This window comes from Bidens hawaiensis, unplaced genomic scaffold, assembly GCF_021521415.1.
Source record: "Bidens hawaiensis isolate Kalapana, Puna unplaced genomic scaffold, B.hawaiensis_p1.1 tig00014983_1, whole genome shotgun sequence".
In the NCBI taxonomy this organism is placed as follows: Eukaryota; Viridiplantae; Streptophyta; class Magnoliopsida; order Asterales; family Asteraceae; genus Bidens; species Bidens hawaiensis.
The window spans coordinates 475,999-494,960 of NW_027492332.1; the positions used below are offsets into that span (position 1 = coordinate 475,999).

Here is an 18,962-nt window from a genome sequence, read left to right on the forward strand (position 1 = left end):
TCAAAGATAATTAATTTCATGACTACAATCCTTAATTTCTCGATGATCATGCAGAAGTAATCTTCTATATGCCATTGCAACGACCGTGTTATTGATGACTAGCATTGCATCTATCAGGCCTCAAAATGATCTGGAAATATAACATGCATGCATGATAATAATGTTTTTGTTTTGTAGGTTAATGAATTATCCGAAGCTTACATAGCTAGATTACGAGGTTTTATGTTGCGACCTGTATTCGTTAACAAGTTGTGCAAATAAGGAGGATAGCTCCTTCATCAGTTTCATGGGCTTGTCATATTCCACCACCTTTCCTGTTAAGTACAAGGTATATTTCAGAGTGACTAGCAGTTTAGATCACTTGAGTTAAAAAAAACCAAGTAGAATGATTCAAAAGTATGTTCTCTAATGTTTTCAAACCAGATCGGTCATTAATTCGGCAGCCTTACTAGTTCACAGGTTGGATTCAGTTTTAATGCAACTCCATTTTGGTCAGAACTCATTTTGACCCAAACCGACCCAAACCAAATAGATACTATTTAAAACACTTTAAAAATTAGTGTGTGTACATATATGAAGCCTTAAATCGACAAAATTTGAAACCTGAATTAATAAATGACCAAGTAAATGAGATTTTGTAATAAAACTATAATTTCTTTTTAGATGTGGTCCGACCAACTGAAATGAACAGATTCAACCGGGTTAAATTGACTCAATCATGTCGGTTATATACGACCTAGTTTCCGGACTTTCCGGTTCTGGTTGTTCTAGAACTCATTTTGATTAGAGGTTGTTTTAACCATGGCCGGCTATAGGGTGGTGCAAGCCGGACACCCGGCCGGGGCACGGCTTTTTCAGGGGCACGCTGGAACAACCCGAGAGTTGACATCGTTATGGTAGTTTGACCTTTCAATCTATTGTTGACAAAGTAGTAGAACTAAGAGAAAAAAAAATGAAAAAGACAAGTCAGAAAATTTTCCGGTGACCGAAGAGTGAACTGGTAAATACCGGCCGGTTGAACCGGTTACAGTGTTATACCATGAAAATGATAAGGTATATTATGAAAAGGATAAGGTATATTATGAAGATGAAGTAATAATGTAAATGATTCTCTCACCTATAATAAGGTAATAAGTTATAAGCTACTATTCTTTACGTATTAACATAATATTTTAATGATAAAAAGAAATGAGTAGGATTGTAATAAATTTTAAAATAAAAATTCTATTTTATAAAGTATTTTTATCCTTTTAACATAATAGAAAATTAACTATTCATATTCGATTTTACTTTAACCATTATCTATACTTTTAACAAAATATATAATTGAATTATTAGTTAATAATATCTTTCTCATCAAAAGATTTCTCAGTTTTATTAACACGCATACATATTGTTATCATTTCTTAATAGATTTGGAGTTCTAGTAACTTGGTAAACAACTTGGCCGACTCTAGGATAGTGTGAGCCAGACGTTTAGCAGAGGCCTATAATTTTCAGTGGCCAAATTTATTATATATATATAAAAACAAAATTATAAAATATGTATGAATCTTAATCATCTTAAATATATCGGGCCCAAATTTTTTTTATCCATAACATTAATCGTTATTAAAAAAAAATTAGCTTATATATTTCGTTATTTCTTATAGGCCATATGGGCCTTTTTATTTCGGCTCGACCGAGGCATTTAAATTCTCGAAGCCGGCCCTGGTTCTAACCCGCCACCGAACCCACCCGACCCTCCCAGTTAGCCAGTAGTAGTATAAAGATAAGAACTTGGACCAACCATCCTTCATAACAAGTACCATTGTGCAGTTTACAACAGTTGGTATCCTGTGGGCAACTGTTATCACAGTGCAATCCTTAAACTCTTCTCGGATCGTTTTCTGTATAATGGTGTCCGTTGCATTATCGATTGACGCTGTGGCTTCATCGAGCACCAATATCTTCCGTCTCTTCAAAAGGGCTCTTCCTAAGCAAAACAGTTGTCTTTGTCCAAGGCTCCAGTTTGAACCATCTTGCACAACTTTATTAATATTGCAATATGCTTATAATATGTCATGTAAGCTTGTAATATCATAAGTCAACAATTCAAATTTCTTACCCAATGAGTCCAATCCGTCCTTTTTATCATCAATGGCCTCTCTAAGTTGGCACTTTTCAAGAACCTGATAAACAATGGAAGTTAGCATCCGTTTAATTAAGGTTTTGGTCGGTCTATATTATAAAATGTGTAAACCTTCACCTTCCAAATTTCTTGATTACTATGCTCAGATAAGGGATCGAGGTTGTATCGAATGGAGCCACTGAATAATGTTGGTTCTTGTGGGATTATCCCAAAACTTGATCTAAGGTCATGAAGTCCAACTGAAATGATATCTAAATCATCTATGACTATCTTTCCGCCCGCAGGTTCAACTAACCGAAATAAAGCACTGATCAAAGTTGTTTTCCCACTGCCCGTTCTACCCACGATTCCAATCTTGTGACCTCCTTCTAACACACAACTGATTCCATGAAGAATCAAGGGATAATCAGGTTGGTATCTGATCTGCAACACACACATAACCAAATGGTCTATAACTGAAAGTTGAATTCTTATGACATATGCATGTATATACAGTTGGAAACCTTACTTACTTTCAGGTTTTCAATGACAACTCTACCAACACTTGGCCACTTTGTTGGCGGCCTCTTGTTTTCTATAATTTCAGGTGCTTCACTATGAATATGCATATATTGATTCAATCTTTCAACTGAAACTATCAGATTTGTCGCTGACATTGTGATTGAACGGAGACAACAAGAAAAATATTCAGTGAGAGTCTGTACGAGAGAGCCATTCCAATGTATCCTGTCATTACATTATATGTTAGAAAAACATGTATGTGTTCTTGTACCAACCTGAGGCTAAAGCATTATATATAGGAATATATTTAATGCCACTAACCCGAGGCTGAAGCATCAAGGGAAGCAAAGTTATGGCTAAGGCAGAGCTAGAAACGACAACTGCGCATAACATTTCTAGGCGTTGAATCAACCACTCGTTTGCCGAAAAGCTATGAAAGAATGGACTCGCGTTGCCATCAATAAGGTTCAAATGCTCTAAAAAGAAACGGTCGTCTTCTCCAAAAGCTCTTATGGTAACAACTCCAGTAATCGATTGTGCTAGATGACTTGCAACTAACGACTTACTCGTGCCATCTAATCTCATCAATTCCTTTGCAGATGCATAGTAGAATTTCTGAAGAGAAAAAAATGAAATGAGGATCGCACATTATATTAGCAAACAACACAGCTTTCCATATATGTAACAGTGGTAACTGGTAACACTATAATAATCTATATTTTAAAACATGTGTTATGTTTGAAACCTTCAGAGGGGTGGTGGTAAGCATGTGATTCCCCTTTTCAAGAGTTCTTAGTTTCAAATTCAGCTTTCGCTGGTTTCTACCTTAAAAGTTAAACATCTCGAAGGCCACATGCCTAGTGTAAGCGTAAGCTACACTTTACCTGATCCCACTTGTAGGGTATGGCGGAGTCACGTGAAATTTATCAGACGGGCTTGTTAAAGTTATAGAAAACGATATCACATGGTTAAAGGTTTAGCAGTACAGTTTCTTACTTGTAGAAGTATCGTTACATAAACCGTTGGAATTATCACAAACAAGATAGGCCAAGTTAGGAATGCCAAGAAAATCCCGAAGGAAAAGTATGTGTTCATCGTTGTGCCTATTCCAACCGTGAACTTCATTGCCAATTCAATGTCTACAACACTCAGATCAGACGAAACCTACAACAATTAGATTAATAAGTTTCTTGTACATCATTTGAGCATTAGTTTATGTAACAAGACATACCCGACTGATTATCCTTCCTACAGGCGTGGAGTCATAGAACGACATTGGTGCTCTGAAAAGAGAAGTTAGTAACTTGGAGAAAAGTGCCATAGATGCATTAGTTCCAAGTTTAACCACATAATAAGATCGACCAAATAAAAAGAACATCATCACAAAAGCCATGGCCATGTATACTAGTAACATGGTTGACTCGTTGACCTTAGAACCCTGCACTTCACTAGCTAGCCACAGATTTTGCAAAAACATTCCTATTATGTACAGCAAATGTGATAAAACCAATAGAGAGAAGTAGAAGTAGCCGCTCCTCTGGCTGCTACTTTGGCTAAGATACTGTTTGTAAGGCTTGAGGGCTGTATCCCCTGCTTTCCGTTCTTCTTGCTTTATGAGTTGTTCTCCTACAATCTGTTCTCTTGTGTAAACATTTTCTATATCGGCCTTAGAGCGTTGAGAACTATCGGCCGACAGATTATCTGAACCAGAAGCATTACTAAATGCAATAACTAGGCTTTGGATCTCTTTACATGACTCAAGCAATTGAGCATAGGTTCCGGTTTGCACAATCTTTCCTTCTGCCATTAACTGTGAACGTAATCAATTAATCACGAGCATTCAAACACTTTCATATGAATACTGAATAGCTTATTAGCTCACCAAGATGTCATCAAAAGCAGGCAAAAAATCGACTTGGTGAGTTACAAGTAACACCGTCTTGCTTGATAGTGCTTCCATGATGTAATCCTACAGATAAAACATGTTACGGGTTATATTCATATTATACAAGAAATCAGTCATACGAATGATGATTACTTTGAACAAACTGGCTGCGGTATGGGCATCAACCGCGCTAAATGGGTCATCCAGAAGGTATATATCTGCATCCTGATATAACGCGCGTGCAAGCTGAACTCTTTGCTTCTGTCCACCACTCAAATTCACACCTCTTTCTCCTATAATTGTTTGATCCCCAAATGGAAACATCTCAATATCCTTCAAAAGTGAGCATTTCTTAACCACTTCTTCATACTTTTCATCATCCATTACTGACCCGAACAGAATATTATCTTGAACAGTCCCTGTTTGGATCCACGCTGATTGTGAAACAAATGCCACTTTTCCATTAACTTCAATCTGAACACACAAAACAAGATTACAATAAACATTAACATTTTCTGAAAGTTAAAACTTAAAATTGACTTACTGTGCCTTTAAGGTTTGAAACCTCTCCTAGAATAGCAGATATAATAGTCGATTTACCGGACCCCACCTCCCCGCATATAGCCACTTTTTTACCGGCCGAAATCTCAAGATTTACATCAGTTAGAGTTGGTTTTGAACAGTCATCATTCCATGAAACCACGTTGGCTTTGATCATTAAAGATCCGTGCCCTATGCTTACATTATTCTTTCGTTCCTTCTGCAGCTCGGGCGCCTCCAAAAAGTTAAGAATGCGTGTGATTGCAACCCTCTCTTCAATAAACACGGCTGCCACATCAGCAATCTCCCGAATCGGCTTTTGAATGATTCGAATATTTGCAAGAGTCATGAACACGCTACTCGCATCAAGCGGGATTCTTATAAAATAGCACGTATAAAACGTCACAGTTGCTACTACAGCGGGTAAAGACCAAAACAGAATCAAGTAGAGTCCTCTTTGCATGATAACTGCAGATAACCACCTCATCTCTTCATTTCTCAACTTTTCAACTCCCTTTTGAAAATGTCTCTCCCAAGCATATAACTTCAAAACCTTCATATTTGTAACTGCTTCGGTTATTGCCTTCAACCTTCGGTCCCGAGCCGCCATGAGCTTTGTAAGAATCTTGTGCTGCAACTTACACAACGGAATGTTCCCTAAAACGGTTAAGATTATAACCAACAACGCCGCAAATGCAGCCACTCCAACTGCAAAATAAACTATAAATATCCCAAGACATACTTGCAGACCAATGGTCCAAATCTGGTGAAACCAAAACAGGAACTCCCCGATTCGGTTAGCATCAACTGTGGCATAATTCAAGATCTGACCAGGTGAGTAACTCATTCTGGCGTCATTCGACACCGTAGTTGCTTCTGATAAATCGCAGCACATAACATGGACTTCACCTGCAGCCCGATCACTCGGCTTCGAAAGTTTAACTGTCTCTCGGACACGGATTCCAAACACTTTGCAACAAACAGTGCTAATGTGAGATAATAACCTTCATGATCAAATGTTTGTTTCCCCTGGCAAACTTTTATAAAAGTCCCAAGAATTAGCGGCCTGAAGCCAACGAAAGCACCTTTACCAGCGCGAAAAACCCCGTGATCACCTGCGGCTTTGCTTGCCAAATGAACAAAGTCGACAACACCGACGGATCACCAACGACACCGTTTCGTTCTCTCTCCGCCTTTCGTTTATCAAATATTTTCGTGAATGTAGAATAACACATTTGGGCTTTCTTTTCATCTTGCAATTTCGGGATATCATCTGCATCAAGAACTTTACTTTTTCCTGTTACCAGCAGCGGATTAAGCCACCAGAACGTCAAATTGCTTAGAATTCCTGCTTTCTCCTTCAGAGTGACAACATCTTGCGCGTAAAGTGCGCCAGTTTTGGCATCCGTTTGTTTTCTTCCCATATAAACACATAAAACGAATACAATAAGATCAAAGAGAACACATTTAACACATGAAAACAATAAGATCAAAGAGAACAGAGCTTAGGTTGACTGGAGTGTCAAGAATTATAAAAGTTAGCACCCATACGACAACTGTCGATGTACCAGTGACGGGCTCCTTGGTTTTGTCACTCGAGTTTCCGACAACTGTCGATGTACTGACAGTTAAATATACCAAACTTAAACAGCCATTAATAATACATTCATATAACGTCGAGTACCATAATATTAAGTTCACTAGTTGATGACATTAACCTGAGCTTGCATGTGGGATGTGGAGTCTGTATCAAGCAGCATCTCTCCAAAAACTTTGCCCCTCAAACCATAAAAAAACAGAGAGTACTATGAAATATATAGTTTATACTGTTGGCTCAGTTTTGGTTTGGCCCAAGTGTAAGGCCCAGTGTGACGGATCTAAAAAATTTTGTCGGTGGGTGTCAAAAATGGTCAACCTAGAACAGGTCAAGTCAAACTAAAACAAGTCAAGCCAAAATGGGTCGGGTCAAACGAAATTACATTAACTAAACCACATATAGAAATGTAAGCTATAAATTTCCCAAAACGCAATAAACAAAATACATATTACAATTGATAAAAACCTTTGCATAATTGTCACGGTACAAAACTCTTATATACAAATTAAAAAAAATTAAAGTTTAATAGTGTAGAATTATAAAAAAGAAATGACACTCTGAATATTATCATATTTTGGTTTAATTTTTTTAATGACCTGATTAAACTAACAAAATATACCACTATATTAATAACTAATTGATGAAGTAGTTAGACAATTAAACAATCTAAGCTTAATTGTTATTTTGTGAAAGAAAAACTAAACTTGCGTTTGAAAAGTTGGCCCAGAAAGTTGGGTTTGGGGCACCAAAAGAAACACGGATGGGGTACTTGGGGTCTTTGAACCTAATATATTAGAAGTTTATAGAAGAAAAATATGAATTTGAGGGGATGCCTAAGCTCCCCCTGGCTTAATGCTGAATCTGCCCCTGCCTAACCCAAGAATTAAAAGAGGTTATTAATGAGTTGCTTAATGACCAAGTTAGTGTTATTAGGTTTCTTGTAAGTTAGAGTTAACATCATAAATAGGGACAACCAAGTTAGGGATTGTTAAGAAGAGGTGGGATGCAACCGAGCTAGAGTTCATTAAGAGTCAAACCGAGTTACGGTTTTATAGAACTGTAATAAGTTTTTTAAGTTATATTTTCTTATTAATAAATAAGAGTTATTCATTTAGTTCGTGTTTAATATCAATCGAGACTTGAATTGGTATAAGAGCCAAGTTCAAAAAATCGATAAAGAGGATTTGTCAGGTCAAATCGAGATTGTTTGGTGTTTGATCGGTCTGGCTGTTCAGAAAGTTATTGGGTTTCAAGGTGCAAGTCTCTTGCAAGGAGGCTGTTTCCAGTGAGCTGGGCTTATTAAAAGACAAAAAGGAATTTGGTGTTTTTTTTACTTTTATAAACTATGATTAAAAGAAAAACAAAGAGAAACACAAAAGTCAAAATAGGAGTTGTCATTCTCATTCTTGTAATATTGTGTGGTGACGAGGAGTTCAAAGAAAAAAAGGGCAAACTTGGTGGTCAAAAGAAGTAAAAGAAAGTAAAATGGTATTTTAATTTCTTTTGGGATTAATTCACTTTTGTGGTTATCTCACAATACGAGAAGGAGACAGTTTGTACTGTGACGTTTTTCGTGAACGGGGATTTTGTCGGTTCTAAAAAGAGGTTAAGGACTAATTGATTGGTTTGTATTTGTTCTAACAAAGTGGAGTAAGGGGGTTCGACACTGTCAATGGCAGATGACAAAGAAGATCCGATAACTCAACTCAAAGCGGCCGGGGGAATATCATTGGAGGCTCTAAAGTTGAATGGAACAAACTACATCATATGGGCGATTATGGTGGAAGCAATTTTGGATGATCAAGATTTATGGAGTTGTTCAACCAGGTGAGGATGCGGTTACTGATGCGAAGAAGAATAAAAAGGCAAGATCATTTTTGTTTCAAGTGGTGGGAAGGTAATATTCTTCTTCAGATTGCTCAATACAAGAACACCAGAGGAATATGGATAGTTTTCAAAGCACGGTATGTTAGGGCCGAGCGAGTTCGAAAGGCTCGACAGCTAACATTGAAAAGTGAATTTGAGACACTCAAGATGGCGGAAGACGAGACTATTGATCAGTTTGCGGGAAAAATAACAAGTATGGTTTCAAAGGCAACGAGTCTGGTTCATGTATTCGAGCAAGATATCTTGGTGAAGAAGTTACTGGATGCAGTTCCAGATAAGTGCTTTCAACTCGAAGCCTTAATCGAGCAAAATGTTGATCTCGATAGTATGATGTTTGAAGATTATGTTGGAAGAGTTAAGGCATTTTAGGATGAGAAAGAGAACGCGCTTCAAATTCACAAGGTCAATTACTTTTCAATCGATCGAAAGATAGTCACAAAGGCAAGTCGCATGATCAGTTCGGTAGCCGAGGTGATGTGGAAGAGGCCCCGAAGGTCAAGACCAAGATGATGAGGATCAAGATGGTTGTGATAACCGAGATGGTCAACATCGTGGGTCAAGTCAGACAGGTTAAAGAAGAACGAATGATTGTCAAAGGGGAAGAAATGATAGATCACATGTTCAGTGTTACCGTTGTGATGAGTTTGGTCACTTTGCGTCTATGTGCCTGGAACATATGAAGAAAAATGAAGAATCTGACTTGAACAAAATTGATGATTTTGATCCATCTTTGTTCATGATAAAAGGTGATAAAAAACGGTTTTTCAGAATGAAGACGGAATGGTTCCAAAGCGTTTTGAAACCAAACCGACGGAGAAAGATTTTTGGTATCTCGACAACGGAGCATCGAATCACATAATGGGTATAAAGTGTATTTTTATGAGTTGAATGAATACATCACGTGAAAGGTGAAGTTCGGAGATGAATCTTGTATAGATATTCGGGGAAAAGGGTCGGCCTTAACTGAAGGGAAAAAGGGGGAGCAGTGCCTATTGACCAACATCCCGAGCCTACAAAGCAATATCATAAGTCTTGGTCAAGCAACGGAAAGTGGATGCGAGATTCACATGAAACAAGATTTGCTAACCATTAAAGATGATACATGTAAGCTTTTGATGATGGTGGAAAGGACCAAGAACCGATTGTACAAGATTAGCCACAAGATAACAAGTCCCGGTAAATGGGCTAGCATTGGAATGAAGAATTTTCCGGTCGTGATCTTCAAAGAATTGGTCTGAAAGTAGACAAGTCGGTTACGATTCAGATTCCAATCAAAGATCCAAGTTCCGAAACTCAAAGTCTAAAGAAAGAGTGTCCAAGAAACTAAAAGCGCAGTCAAGAAAGAGATTCAAGCCCCAGGGAAAATGCATAGTGATCAAATGAAGCATGTATTTCTTCAAGCCAAGTGGAGCCAAAGAACACTGCAAAAGATCAGGAAATGTCTCAAGAGAATAGAGAAAAGGATAACAAGCGTGAAGTTGAAGACCCGCCAATTTCGAGTAGGTAATTAGGGGGGTGCGTAACATCCTACTTTTGTTAATAATAAATAAAGGATATTATGTTAATTTAATTGTGTGTTAGTGTTTGAATTATGTTGGGTTTGGCTTGGGAATGGTTAGGCCGCTATGGGCCATAGGGCCATGGACCCCCTATATAAACCTCCCTAACCATCAAAAATCCCATTTCTTTTTCCATTCTTTTCTTCCACCCAAACACTCAAGAACACACACACATTCTCTCTCAAAACCGGATCCAAATTCGAGCCAAAGGAAGGGTAAATCTCGTGTTCAACATCATCAAAAAACAAGAAATCAGTTTAGATCCGCGGGTTGGTCCAGATCTGAACCAAACCCGAAATCGTAAGGTGAGTTTGGTGAAAAAGGTTAAGTTTTTGAGGTCGGTTTCGACATGCAACTTGGTATAATAGTAGATCGGGCTGTAGGATGCAAGAAAAACATAAACTTAGTGAGCCGCAACCTAACGGGTGCGATATAGGAAGAAAAAGTAACGTTCGGGCTATGTAAAGCATGAGTAGACAAGATTGTTACGGCTCAAAACCCTTAAAAAGAGTAAAATCGAGTCATAAGGAAGGGTCACGGAGGAAAATGTTTGAGAAATGGTAAAACGAAGAAAACCCCATATCTGTTCGCATAAGGAAGAATCGCATCGCATAGCCATGCGATGCGATTTGTTGGAGGAATGCGATGCGATTTATTTAGCCATGCGATGCGACTGGTTGCATCCATGCGATGCGATTGGTTGCGTCCTATCGATGCGTTGGTTGCGTCCATGCGATGTGATTCGTTGACCCATGCGATGCGATTAGTTTCATCAATGCGATACGATTTGTTTAGACATGCGATGCGAATACTTAAGCCGTGTGATACGATTGGTTTTACAGCTCGACCCTAGCCAGGGGCTCTGTCCCTTGGACCCTGCTAGGGGCTGCCGCCCCTTGGACCCTGCTAAGGGCTGCCGCCCCTAGACCCCGCTACCAGGGGCGCTGCTTCCGGACCCCGTTAGTTGAGGGTTTCATTAACCTAGAAGTATGAAGTAGTTGAAATAGATAATTGATACTCGTAACTTGTTAAAACAGTTAGCCATGCCCAGTTGAGAAGAGGTGTCACCATATACTCAGAAAGGAACCGACTCCAGATGAGTTCTAGCCCCAATCTGTGTTATGTTTTCGGCGCTGTGTGCATACTACGATGTGATAGATTAATACACTTACCTTAAATGGTAAGTGTATATTAGATATATGTTTGTAAATGTGTGTGAATGATATAGAACGTTTGAATAGTATGCACGTAGTCATGTATATATTTAATTATACTTGAAGGTAATAAATGTGTGTAACGAACGTATGTATGGTTGTATGGTACGATGAAGAGAACCGGGCCCTAATAATATCCGAGGTATAGAGGAAACCGGGCCCTAATAATATCCGAGGTATGAAGGACACCGGACCCTAATAATATTCGAGGTATGGACGGCACCGGACCCTAATAATATCCGAGGTATTTAGGGCAAAATGCTCTTTAAAACGAATGAGTAATAGGAAAGTAATGTAAGTATGAATGTATATAAGAATGTACGGAAGAAGTAATAGTAAGTAAAGTATGAAATACGTATCTTCGGACACGTATAAGTAAGAATATGAATGTAATGTATGTTAACTGATTAACTAGAACTCACTCAGCATGCTGATTAGTAGTATGCATGCAGGTGAATAGGTTAAAGCAGCTGGCTTGAGGGAGACACACGACATTGAATTGAAGAGGCTGACATCTTGAGAAGAATGTTATGATGTTATTTTATGTCGTTATGTTATGACAATCTGAATGTTTGGGACAAAGATTTATGTTTTGTAATCTGTGGGTTGAAGTTTTAAGTATTTCGCGAAAGTTTTTAAATAACTATTAGAATGGTGTTTATGAGTAAATCCAACGCCAAAGTAGGTGTAGGTCCCGAAACCGGATCCGACAACGAATGGCTTTGTTCTTGATAAACGTGCGAGACGTGTGCGGTAAATCAAATTACCGAACATAATATAAAGATAATATAAAGTATATGAACGATCTCGTTATCGGTTGAAAGATTTAATATATTAAATAAACGAACCGACCCAACCTAAGGTGAGCTCCCCTTGGGTGGGTGATTTACACCTTTCAAACACACACACAAATGAAAATACACAAGACATATTTATAGCTAAAATCATTTCATCTAGAAGCTTTCTTACCGTTGAAGCTAAACACGTGCACCGAAACTCTCGTCTCGTGTTCGGATTTCTCGCCCACTTTAATTATTAACTTGACCGTAAAAGTATAACGGGTTTCGTACTTTGATATCGCAAATCACATTTTTGGCCTTACAATCACCCCTTGACTTGTGATCTCAAAACATCATCGAACCGTGTCTCACATTTTCGCAAATCATCCAGATAACCGAAGCTTCTTCAATCACCCCCTCAAGGTATGATCCATCTACTTCATTCATGAAGACGTTGTCGCTTCTTTATCCATCTCGGATCTTAAGCAATATAAGTTCAGAAGAGCTTGACGAAATACCGGGGACATCGATCAAATGACAAAGCTTATTATTTCCGTGAATGAAATTATTTAAGTAACTCACCCCTAATAAATAAGTATTCCAGATACTCATATCCCACATTTTCAGGTTGAGAGCTTAAACAATTTAATTCCCTATTAAATCCAACTTGTTTGAAAATTATCACCTTAATAAATAAGCATCTCGGATGCTCGTAGCCCACGTTTTTAGGATCTAATTCTTGAACGCCTTGAAAATAACATATAAATAATAAGCTTTGAACATGGTCCAATAATGATGAAACCCGAACAAATTTGACTTTCTTCAGTTTGGTCAACACGAAACAATTATTTCTCCCAAAAAAATATCGTTGTTGAATTAGGCCCAAAAATAAACCCATCATCCAAAGAAATAAATGAGCAGCCCTACTCAACCCATCTTTTCTTTTAATCAAGCCCAAGATAACAAACTAGGCCCAAGCAGCCAAGCCCATAACAACTTCAAAAATATACAGGGGAGTTTTTTTTTTAAAAAAATCCCTAGGAGAGTTAAACTTACAAACCCTACCAGCCTCCATCTCTCTTATGACAGCCGCCACCTACAGCCATCGAAAAATCGCCTGAAATCTGCCGGAGATTCATGATGACAGCCACTTGACCACTACACCGTCACTGGAATTATTCCAGCAACCAATAAAACACCACCGCCGCAGAACTAACCACTACCATCTCACAAGACCACCGGCGACGGCACTTTGCCGGAAAAACGAGTCCACATCTCCACCGGAAAAACCAGCTTTCACCGGAAAACCGATCTCCGGTGACAACAAACGTAGCCGGACGGTCTCATTGCCTATTTCGTCCATCACCACCACCCATGGTCACTGTTTGCCGGAAAACTTTTTTTTTAGGTGTTGTCGGAATCGTGGGTAGTGTAGAGAAGATGGTGATGATGGAATGGTGAAGCTTTTGTGTGGGGAGGCATCCAGGCTCAAAACCGTCACCGGTGGTGACGTCGCCAGAAGCTACTAGGTTGCGGATTTCGGTTGTACAGAACCCAATCCACGATGGGACTCCGTCTTCTTTCTCTTTCTTCTAAGCTTGTGACCACCTCCGCCAGCTAGTGAGGTCACTAACAACCCTCCGCCTCCTGAGCGAGGCTACCGGCCACTCGCCATTCTTCACAGAAACCCTTTAAACTGGGCTAAGAATCCAGATCTACAACCCAAGACGAACTTCGAGCAACTTTATTTCCCCAAACTTTCAAACTTTATTTCCAAACCTTCAACTTTATTTTCAAAACTTCAACGGAATTAACGTCTCGGTTCGGGTAATAGCGGAAATAGAACCCGAATATCAAGAAAAAGTAGAATCAGTTGATTCAAACCCGCTCTGATACCAATTGTAGGTCCCGAAACCGGATCCGACAACGAACGGCTTTGTTCTTGATAAATGTGCAAGAGGGGTGCGGTAAATCAAACTACCGAACATAATATAAAGTATATGAACGATCTCGTTATCGGTTGAAAGATTTAATATATTAAATAAATGAACCGACCCAACCCAAGGTGAGCTCCCCTTGGGTGGGTGATTTACACCTTTCAAACACACACACAATGAAAATACACATGACATATTTATAGCTAAAATCATTTCATCTATAGATGCTTCTTCCCGTTTAAGCTAAACGCGTACACCGAAGCTCTCGTCTCGTGTCCGGATTTCTCGCCCACTTTAATTATTAACTTGACTGTAAAAATATAACGGGGTTCGTACTTTGATATCGCAAGTCAAATTTTTGGCCTTACAGTAGGGCTACCGGGAACGGGGCCTTATAGGGTGAGTTGGGTACATCAATTGGGGGGGGGGGGTGATTGCTGGCTCAATTGTTGTTTGGCCCAAGTGTAAGGCCCAACCCAAGAATTAAGAGGGGTTATTTATGGGTTTCTTAATGACCAAGTTAGTGTTATTAGGTTTCTTGTTAGTTAAGTTAGACTTAACATAATAAATAGGGACAAGTCGACAACCAAGTTAGGGATTGTTAAGAAGAGGTGAGATGCAACCGAGTTAGGGTTCATCTAGAAATACACACGATATGAAAACGAGTTAGGGTTCATCAAGAGTCAAACCGAGTTAGTGTGTGATAGAATTACAATAAGTTTTTGAGTTATATTTTTTGATTAATAAACGAGAGTTATTCGTTTGGTTCGTATTTAATATCGACCGGGACTTGATATATCCAAGAGGCTTTTACATATAATATAGTTCCTTTTCTATGACGACAAAAATATATATATATATATATATATATATATATTATTTACTTTATAATAGTTTATAGATAATAATATTTAACACCTAATCTTATATATACTATTTTCAAAATATGTTATGAAACTTATATTTTACTTTTGTGGTTGGGTCTATTATATTTGGTGCGACTTTGCTATACATTTTTTATTGACTTAAGGGCTGGTGCCTCACGTGTTCATGCTCGGGTTTTTTGTCCTTTTGGTTATGTGAAAACCTAATTAATCTATAGATAAGCTAAGTCTTGTATCGTATCCACAAGGATCATGTGATCAATAGTATACAAGTTGTTTGATTATCTACCTAATTATAAATTGACTAAATAACTTTTAACTTTAACTATGGAAACAAAAACTTTAATTTAATGTTGAAAACATAAATGTGAAAAAGTAATCATCTCCATGTTTCGAATTTATTAAACACTATTAATCAAGTTGATCTAGTGGGAAGCCATCAAGGGTGGCTACGTGTATGATTAATCTAGTAGAAATTGAACGACAAAACTTAATAGGTAGAACTTAATTAGATGAGCGTAACTTAAGGTATTACAAATCTAATCCCAATTATATGGAAAAGCTATACAAACAAGTATTCAAATCACAAACCCTACACCTGGATAATATCACGGGTTGTTTAGTCAATCATTACATTGAAGAAAACTCAATCAACACAAAATTCCAATATAGGTAATGTTCATGAAGTAATAGGTTCATATGCAAACCCTACACTTGAAGTGATCACAAGTGGTTTAGCATTACCTTTGCATGATGAATAACTTGCTTATAGGTAAGCGGCTGAAATCATTGAGGCTTTAACGATCCGAGAACTACATGATGATGAAAAATAGCCTTCTTGGTCTTTAGCAGCTGCTATAACGAGTGTTCTGTCGAACGAGGGCTGAAAAACGAGTAAAATATCAACTAGGGTTATTTTGCTAATTTTTAGGTCGCGTGTCGCAAGGGTCTCCTTCTGGCCCTCCGCATGCTACAAAGAACAAAATAGTCGGGGTGCACATTTTGGGTTCCCTAGCAAGTCGCGAGGGACTTTTCTTCTATGGCTTGCATGTCGCAAGGGAAGGAAGTTCTAGAATCTTATTTTCTTTTTACTCGTTTCAGCTCTGAAACAGTGTCAACCCCGATCATCTCGGGACTCCAATATAAGCTCGTACATGTCCTAATAAGCATCTATAATATTCAATACCATGAAATGCAAAAGCGTGCGTTAACTATCAAAGTTCATGCAATAAATTAACTAATTAAAAATAGTGAAATAATACCAAAAACTAAATGATTTATACCCGACCATCAAGATGAGGGAATGATTATGATGCCTTTATGTATGTTTAAAATTACCGTTCAATGGGACTGTGATGATTATCTGAGTCTAAATCTGTTTGATAAAGGTTACGATGTTGATGCTAGCCTCATCTGAACCTATCTTTCAGCTATTTTTTACTCTTGAAAAGTCAACATGTTGCATTTTTTGGAATCTTGAAGTTGTTTTTTTTACTTTGAATGTATATTCTTCTTTTTTTCATTTGTGTTTTCTTTGTCAAATACCTGACGCAACATGTGGGTTCTAAACCCGCATTTAATAAATAACATAAAAGTTATTGTGTTAATATATATAATATGCTTGAGTATTTTTGCAAGCCTAATCATGCTTAGCATCGGTAGTTTAGACTCAAGGTCTTTTATTAATTTAGCTATAATTTAGGCTTGAGCTCGTTTAAGCTCGACTTATAACAAACTTTGAGCGAGCAATCTCTGGTAGCTCATAGAACTTGTCTAGACACCTACCCAGAGTCAGGTGATTTAAATGAATCACTGTAGGTCCCGTGGCGGGTGGATCTAACAACGTTCTTAGATCAACCTAACTTAGTGCTAGCGGAAATCACACTAAGCAACCTAAGAGGTCTCGGATCTTGAGATTTATTTTCGGGTTTTAGAGAGAGAGAGAGAGTAAGAGAATTAGAGAGAAAGTAAGACTGTGAGCAGTTAGAGAATTTTGGTAAAAGGTTCTACTTTCTCATGCCATGCTCCCTATTTATAGAGGAGCATGCATGAGAAATGGTTTTATTTCCAAATGCCCAATGAGCTTGTTTACATTTCACTTGGGCCATTTCCCTTGGGCTTCATACATATACAAATAAACATTTAAAGCCTAACTACATATATTCAATACAAAAGACTTAGTTACACAAAAAGGGGCCTAACAATCTCCCTCTAGTCTTTAGTATTGAAAACCGTCGGTGTCGTATTCCAGCCAGCCGTCCTCGGGCAGTGGAAGTTCAACAAGTCTTCGTACGAACTTGTTGAAGGCTTCCATTATCCGGTCTGTGTTCTGACGACCGATGTCCTCGACGGGTCCCAGGGGTGAGTTATAGAGCTTCTTGACATCTTCAACATGCAACCCCATTAGCTCATGCTCGTCAAATATGCGAATTTCTGGCAAGTCTTTGCAGCGTATGACGGCTTCCCATGTGGTGTTATCGAACTCCCAGCCAATGAAGTCTCGGAGGATGTTAGGAATATAGGGCTCACCATGGTAGATGATATGACAATCCTTTGGTGCCCTGTATCTCCACATTGTTCGTGGCTCTCCGGTGGCTGGGTTGATTTCTTTCAGGTTCTTGTACTTTCGACCCTTATTGAACTCGAAGTATTTGTAATCCAACTTCGATTGACGATACAGGTGAGTGGTGACCCATCCTTCGAGTGTCTCGTCATACTCACCACGTCCCAGAGCTTTTGATAGATAGTGGAGGTCTAGCTTTAGCAACGACTTCAGCTCGTGGTGGTTGAGATAAACAAGATCGTCGTTGTATCTTTGAATGGCCCAACAACTATTCCCTTTATTGTATTTTGCATATACAATCAAAGAGTCATCATGGTAGGGATAGTTGAGGGAATGGATGCTGACGCTGCTTGTCACGATATGTGTCTTTCTCTTCTGCATTTGTGTTGCTTGTGACAAGTCAGAGGCTGGATTGGATACGGGATCCATTGCAGGAGTTTCTGAAGCATGAACTTGAGCTGGAGTTGTGTCTGCATTTGGCGAGTAGTTGATGTAGTCTTCTTCCACTGCCTCCTCCGTGTTCTGTTCAATGAATTGCTCCAAGTTCTTTCCAGCTTCAATAAAGTCATCCATAATACCTGCAAAATCTTCAGAGAACAACTCGTTATATATACTGGCAATCTCCGAGTCATGCTCCATGACTTTGCCAGCAGAGTCGTGAGCAGCAGGGTTTTGATCATCATGTTGAGTGGGTGGATGTGATTGAGTGTTAACTCCACCTCCACCTCCTGCTGCCCCGGCCCCTCCATCTCCTCCATTTCAACCTTCACCATTACCATCGTCATCATTATCTTCATCAAAACTGTCGTGCACGTTGTCGTCTTCCTCATCTTCACCATCATCATCTTCCTCATTTTCACCTTCCATCTCACCTTCATCACCACCACCATTACCACCAGACTGGCCGCCCTGTTGTACCATATGACCAACAGTCGCCTCACCCTCAGATCCAACAACTTGTACTCCTCGCAAGGACATACTCGGTCCCGTGGTAGGTTGCTCACCACTGATCTGAGAGGTCTCTCCTGACCTTCTCCAACTCCTGAACACAGCATCAAGCCGGTCTTCCAACCCATGAAATGCATTAGAGGTGGCTTGATGCTTGTTGATGAACTCCTCATTGAGTTTCGACTGGCGTTCACTTAAACTTTCCTGCACAGCCAGTTTAGCTTGAAGAGCTTCAATTTGTGTTCTCAGCCTTGAGTTCTCAGCAACTAGTTCATCAGATGAGCTTGATTGATTTTCAAGAGCTAAAATCCTGGAGTGGGTGGCCTCATTTTCCACATCCCACTTTGTTACTGTGTATCAATCTTCTTGAAAATATTTGTTTCAAGCACAGTGGCAGAGGGCAGGTTTCTTTCAAGTGTGGCCACTCTATCGCCAAGTCTCAAGTGGTCTACCCTCAAATTGGCATTCTGAGAAGCTTCGTGGTTCATCAGCAGCTGATGATTCTGAATTCTGGTATGCAGTGTGTTGATCAGCAGC

At 38.9% G+C, this 18,962-nt stretch overlaps 1 pseudogene; it reads right to left on the minus strand.

Annotated features, from left to right (window-relative positions):
* Window positions 1-210: 210 nt before the first annotated feature.
* On the minus strand, window positions 211-6,481 carry LOC143548283 (ABC transporter C family member 10-like; annotated as a pseudogene).
* Between the last annotated feature and the right edge of the window lie 12,481 nt (window positions 6,482-18,962).